This window comes from Hydra vulgaris, chromosome 06 (genome assembly GCF_038396675.1).
Source record: "Hydra vulgaris chromosome 06, alternate assembly HydraT2T_AEP".
Lineage (NCBI taxonomy): Eukaryota > Metazoa > Cnidaria > Hydrozoa > Anthoathecata > Hydridae > Hydra > Hydra vulgaris.
This window is the reverse complement of record NC_088925.1, coordinates 34,777,234-34,783,986: the sequence shown is the minus strand read 5'-3', so window position 1 is coordinate 34,783,986 and position 6,753 is coordinate 34,777,234. Positions and strand designations below refer to the sequence as shown.

The window sequence follows — 6,753 nt, the reverse complement described above, 5'->3', positions numbered from 1 at the left end:
ATTTTATTTTCTATTAGTTATACAAACTTTGTAATTGTCAAGTATTATATAATTAGGTTGACAGGCAGTTTATGCCTACATAATTTATTGTAAAACCTTAATTTAAAAAAAAAAAAAAAAAAAAAATACTGAAAATTAATTAAAATTATTTTATACAGAACTTAATTTTTATGTTGTAAATATTATTAATATATAATCAAGTAATAAACTTAGAAAAATGAGCTTATAAAAAAAATTTTAATAGTAAATTGATTAAATATAGTTTATTTTATAATAACTAGTAAATATTTTAATAAAATAGTAAACAGATTTAATAAATTTAGTAAACAGAAAACTTTTAGTCGTAATTAAAAAAGTATAAATAATAGTGTCACAACCGGAATCGGTATCGACATTGGTCTCTTTTTATTAATTTACCAATTTCCCAACCGATGGCATTTTATTATTTTTATCCTGCACTATGATAATAATTAAAAATAAACTAAACTTTATGCGTTACCTAATATTTGTTTAAGAAATTTTTTTATTTTGACTTTGTTTACAGGCAATATTATTTATTCTTAAGATGATGTTTATAAGTTTTAATTTAACGGCTGAATTTACTTTTCACCACCCTAAGGCCATGAACGCCATTACAGTCGAGGAGGCTACTTTGATTGTGGTTACAACCCTCCCTCAACTTTATAACTCCGAAACACAAACCTTGACGAACAAGGCCGCTGCGCGGAGAAACAAGTTGAGCGTGGTACTACCAGGGACGTGGTGGGGATCGAACATCACAAAATAAAATTATTTAAAAACAATTTAATTATCTAAATTACTAATAAATTAATAAAGACTTCTAAGTAAACTTAAAAATCTTAATACCATTTTCTATGTAAAAGTAAAAATCTTATTTTTTACTTTTACTTAGTATAAATTTTTACTTTTACTATGTAAAAGTAAAAATTTTCTTTTTAAAATTGAAATAGAAAGCGTTCCTCAAAAATAGATTTATTTTTTTGAAAGTTTTCTTTTCATAGTAAAAAAAAAACTAAAAAATCTTTTTTAACTGAATTTTTCTATTATCTTGTAAAATAATGGTTTGGCTCTGATTTGGGTCCAAGTATTTGTTTAACATTACCGATTCCATGAAAAAGATTACACGATTTAAAGTTATATGGTTTTACATTTTTCAAAATTTTAATAATTAATTCATCGGTATCGGCCTTTTCCCAACCATCGGCATCGGCTAAAAATGTGCTATCGGTACATCACTAATAAATAAGGATTTAATTTTACTTTATTTTCTTAGATTTTGTTTAAAAAAATATGTTATTAAGCGACGTAACCACTTCATGTGCTAACCAACTTTTAAAGATTTGGCTTAGACAATCCTGTGACCGTGAAAAAGGTAGAAATGATCCCGAACAAGGAAGTAAGCGATCGCGTCAAAAAAAAAATTCAAGATTCTATCGGCAATCAATTTTTATAATTAATTGTAAAGATATAGTTTACCTGTTTGTTCATATAAAATATTAATTGTAAAGATATAGTTTACCTGTTTGTTCATATAAAATATTAATTGTAAAGATATAGTTTACCTGTTTGTTCATATAAAATATTAATTGTAAAGATATAGTTTACCTGTTTGTTCATATAAAATATTGAAAAACACATTAATAAAAGACTTTTTTCTCAATTTTTATAATCAACAGGCGAATAAAGTTTTTTTGATTACTTTATTTTGATGTTGATTTTGCGTTTGGATATTGGTGGATAAGCGTTGTTTTTAGTATTGGCCAATGAGCATTGGTTGGGTCTTGCGCCAATGATCACTTCGGTCTTGGCCCAATGCATTATGCCAATGTAAGTCAATGCATTGGGCCAACATTGTCCTAATTATTATACGCTAGCTGGGTATCTTGATATAAATTTACTTTTCTAGCTTAAACCTAAACTTTTTTAACCTAAATCATTATATCACATTTCGCCAGAAAAAAAACTTTTAAAAGTAGAAGTTTTAAAAAATGTTTATCATTTGCCCAACCCCCTTATATTATGTTTGCATGACTTATTATGATTTTATTTCAGATTTGTCGGAGTAAATCACCTGATATTATATATTCATTAAGTATTATTAATTAAAATCATCCAAAAGTAAATATAAATCAGTCAAAAAGTCTCCATAAAAGTATTATTGTTAATAAATTTGACTGTACTAGACATCCCATAATCCTGCTCAAAAAATGAGCGAGTCGGACACTGTTGCTTGAATTCAAAAATCCTCACGAATAGAATAACTTTTAGGGGGTTTCGGCTTAACATTATTTTAAAGGTAAAAACTGATAATAAATTAATTTAGTTATGTTATGTGAAAATATATGAAAACAACGCATTATTAGCAATGCGGCCGCTTCAAACAGCTGATATCTGGTAAGCGTTGTTTTTTTGTTAGTAGATTGTTCGTATTTATCGAGGCGTGAAACTGTGCTCAATTTTTTACTCTTTTCAAATATGTATATGATAAATAATTGAGTTTTAAGAAAACGTTAAGATGTTTACTGCTTTTAGCAATGATTTTTTTTCCTGTGCATAGTGCTTTGCAATTTAATTTTAAACAAGTTCTTTTATATTTCCTTTCTTTATGATATTTAAGCGAAATAATAACTTTGAATATATCGACATTGAACAAATGAAATGAGATGCGATTACACTTATGTTTTATTACTCTATGTTGGATAACTTCATCTCAGTCCTTCAAATTGTCAAAAAGTAAGTTAACGGTATTTGATAAAATAAGAGACAATATAACATTGTTTCTTATGTAGAAAACATTTTGCAATACTTGATATTGTTCTTAAAATCATTTCTTATAACTTTTAGAATTTGAATTCCTTGGCTGTATATTTAAATCACCTGCACTGAACGAAACAATTGTAAGCTTGTTTCCGGAAGTCGCAGCTAAGAGGAGCGACTATCATAAACACGCCCGCGATGTCAAGTGCATGAACATTTCAAAGAGAAAAAACAATGAGTTAGTTGGGCTCTACAAGAACACGTGTTTGAACGAAAAAAAGTTATCGAATTTATTGCGTTTTATGAAAAAGAGCTTCCGTAAAAGTGACTGTAAAAAAAAACATATTCAAGTTTACCGCGTGCGTAAAATGTAAAGTTCATTTGGTACATAAAGTATTAAATTTATAATGGCCTCTATAGATTATTGCGAACGTAGAATGAAGTAACAAGCCTATTTTTATTTATTTATTTTGTGATTAAAACTGATTGAAAATGATTGAAACATATGTAACATTATTTGACTTTAAAGTAATAATGCTTTAAAACGTGTTACGGCAAATCTATAAGTACTGAAACTAAATATAATTTTTAAAGAAAGTTATAAAACAAATATTTCTTACTTTATTTTTAATTGTTAAAACATTTTTACCACTACTAAAATAGCTGAGAAAGAATAAATTAGACAAAGAAAATTAATTAGAATAAGTCAGACTGAAAAAATAAATTTTCAGTGGGCACGGGGCCTAAAACAGACGTCTTTTTAACGTTCAAAAGACGTCCAAAACGTTCAAGAGAGGTTTAAAACGTCAAAAGACGTTTAAAATACGTTTTTTTTACGTCTTGTGCCCACTGGGTTTGACATTTTTTAAATACTGCCGTTTAAATGAGAATGGCCTAACTGCTCTAGTTAAAAGTAACTTTTTAACAGCAGACTTAAATTTATTACTATTTCAGACTAAGTCATTAAGTGCTGGATTGAACTTAGACCAGACTAGGCCTTGGCCTGGGTTCCCCAAAGATTACGTGTCACATGATAGAGCCGAAAATATTTATCCTCGAAAAAATAATCGATATATTTCACAACCGAACAATTTAGAACCGAAAAGTATACTTTTATTGCAGGATCGAATTACAAAATCCTTTCTTGCGCCGAAAGTTTTAAAACCGAATTTTACAACCCAAAAAAATTTGGATCGAATTACAAAATCCTTGCTTTTTTTTTATTTTAATTTAATTTATAAACTTTATTTCACGACTTTCGATCAAAAATTCGATCGAAATTTTTTCGGTTCTAAAATTATTTATGACATTTCGATTAATAACACAGGTCAACAAAAAAAAAAAAAATTTTTCTGGTGCCGAGCAAACAATTTGTTTTTTGTATAGCATTTCTCATTTTGATTTCAAATATGCAACTCTTTTTTTACCATCAGGTCAAGTTGTAAAGATATTTAGGTTCAAATCTTAAGTATTTAGGGTAAAGTCCCTAATATTGTCGAAAAAAAAGTTATTCAAAAGTATGTCAACCTGGGTCTCAAAAGAAGCGTATTTTCATAGAGATTTTTAAAATGTTATTCATTTAAAATTCTCTTTGATACTCCTTGAACACATGGCTCTTTAAATTCAAAGAATTGTTCATTTATGACATCATTAGATAGGCTTGCATACATTTGCTAAAGAATATTTGCAGTTTAGAATGCGTGGCTTTTCCTTTAGTTTTACAGAAAAATGGTGAAACGCATAATGCAGAACTGCCTTCAAAAAATCTTTTAGGCATTAACCAAGAAGAATCCACCCAGTTATTAATTAAATCATATCCTTGAAGTGTTCTAAAAAATAAAAACAACCACAATGCAAAATAAGAAAGTAGTCAAAAATAAAATAATCTTACACTACCTCCTGTAAAAAGAATTATAAATAATTTTGACACAAAAATATTGCTGAAATTGAACACGTAGGAAAAAAAGACTGTGCAGCTTTCTGTTTAAGGAACAAATCAAGTCAAAACAACATCATAAAAAAATAGTAGCCAAACAAAATACCTAAAAGGTACAGCAACATATTTTAAGTGTAACAACATTGATCAAGATAACGCCAAACATAATGGTCATAATATAAGCCTCTATATTATAGAGACTTATATTGTGATTTTGGACTTATAGTTTATAAGTCAAAAATCAGGCTTTATAAATACAACATAAAAGTTATTTTTGACACAGGCTTTAAGCTATTATTCATTTTACTAAAGTGTATGATCTGAAAAATTCACTTTATCTTGCAGATAATTCACCAGTAAATATAATAACTGGTCGATATGATGGCACATAAAATAGAACCACTTCTAACTAACTAAATTTTTTGTGTGGAAACAACTAAAAACTTGACCTCTTATTATTGGTATCTCAACTTTTACACTTTGTTTGGAAGCAAAATTCTAAACAATTCAATTTCGCCTTAATCTATCTTCTATGAAGTATAAACTTCATGAATTTGTTTTGAATTTTTTACAAAAAAAAAAGTATAAAATGCATAACATCCCAGCTAATACAATACGTTGGGCTAACAATGGAAATGTTTTTGTTTTTTTTAACATCTTTATTTCTAACAAGGCTGCAAGCAACTACTGCTACAGAAAAGATAAAATTTATAGAGCAAGATAACAAATAACAGAAAAATTAATAGATTGTGAACTATATGAATCAGGAAAACAAGATAAAGTAAGTGAAAAAAAAAGTTTAAAGAAAAAAGCTAGACAAATAAGAATTTTGGGAGCACTTAAGAACAGTCATAGTAAAACAATTAGACTTTATTGAATGATGAGTAATACAAAAATGAATTTTAGTAGATGGCATAAGTGACGCTAGCTCTTTAGAGCAGTGTCCATTGTAGTATTTATAAAAAATAGAAAGAGAAGCAACATTACGATAATGTTATAATAGTTGGAGGTTGGCTGCAAAAGCAGCTCCTTGTTTGCTGCAAGAGCAAGTCAAGGTGCAAAAACAATTCATTTTTGCACCTTGTCTAAAAGAGAAAGGGCATCACTAGAAGATCGCCCAAGATATGGCGAAAGTGTTCCATACAAGGATGGATTTAGGATTTATAGAGATAAGATATTTATAGATATTTATAGAGATGTTTGCATTGATGTATGCTTATAAATTTAAAAACATATCATAAGTTGACAATAAATTTAAAGGCTGAATTTTAGCACAAGAATAATTTATTAAACATTATATGAATTAAAATATCAAATATTTTTTTAACCTCTTATTCAAATTGGCTTAAATGTAGAAATAAACACAGACCAATAATGACAGTGCTTTAGCTCATTCACCTAATTAGAAGACTCAAAAAACCATATTGCATATTCAAAGCGCATTATTACTGAGTGCAAGGAATCTCAAAATTAAACGCAAAATAAAGCAGATTTACTTAAGAACATTAAAATCTATCAACATTTGCCCAAAAACTACCCTTAAAAAAGACATAAAACTTCAAAAACATACATCTACAATATTTTTGTAAAAAATCAACAAATAACAATATTTAACCCAACCAATCCACAAATATATCAAATAGCAAGAGAAAATATTAACTTTAGGACTAAAATAGTCAGTGCATACATTAGTTTAAAAAAATTTTATAAAGAGGACATTATTTCTTATAACAGATCATAAACATAAGTGATAAATTTGATAAATATAAACTGATAAAAGTTTGCCTTAACTTACATAAATAGGAATATTTGTAGATATTATTATCTACTAGATAATAATTCATATTAAAAACTAACCTTCATATGTCTCTTTTTCAAATATGTTGCGTTGATATATTCGCTCTAGCTTTTAATTTATGACTAAAAATTTAAACATCAATTCTTGAGGTTTAACTATCTAATCATTTCTAAAAGCATCAAGGGTAAACAGCCTAACTCACCATACCTAATCGTAATAAAAGCACATTATTAATTTGCAT

At 27.6% G+C, this 6,753-nt stretch overlaps 1 long non-coding RNA gene across 1 annotated transcript; it reads left to right on the top strand.

The window, feature by feature from the left end:
- The first annotated feature begins 2,544 nt into the window (after positions 1-2,544).
- On the top strand, positions 2,545-3,186 carry LOC124814370 (uncharacterized). Its single transcript, XR_010639126.1, has 2 exons — positions 2,545-2,754; positions 2,866-3,186. It is a non-coding gene; the product is annotated as an uncharacterized LOC124814370 (long non-coding RNA).
- The last annotated feature ends 3,567 nt before the right edge of the window (positions 3,187-6,753 follow it).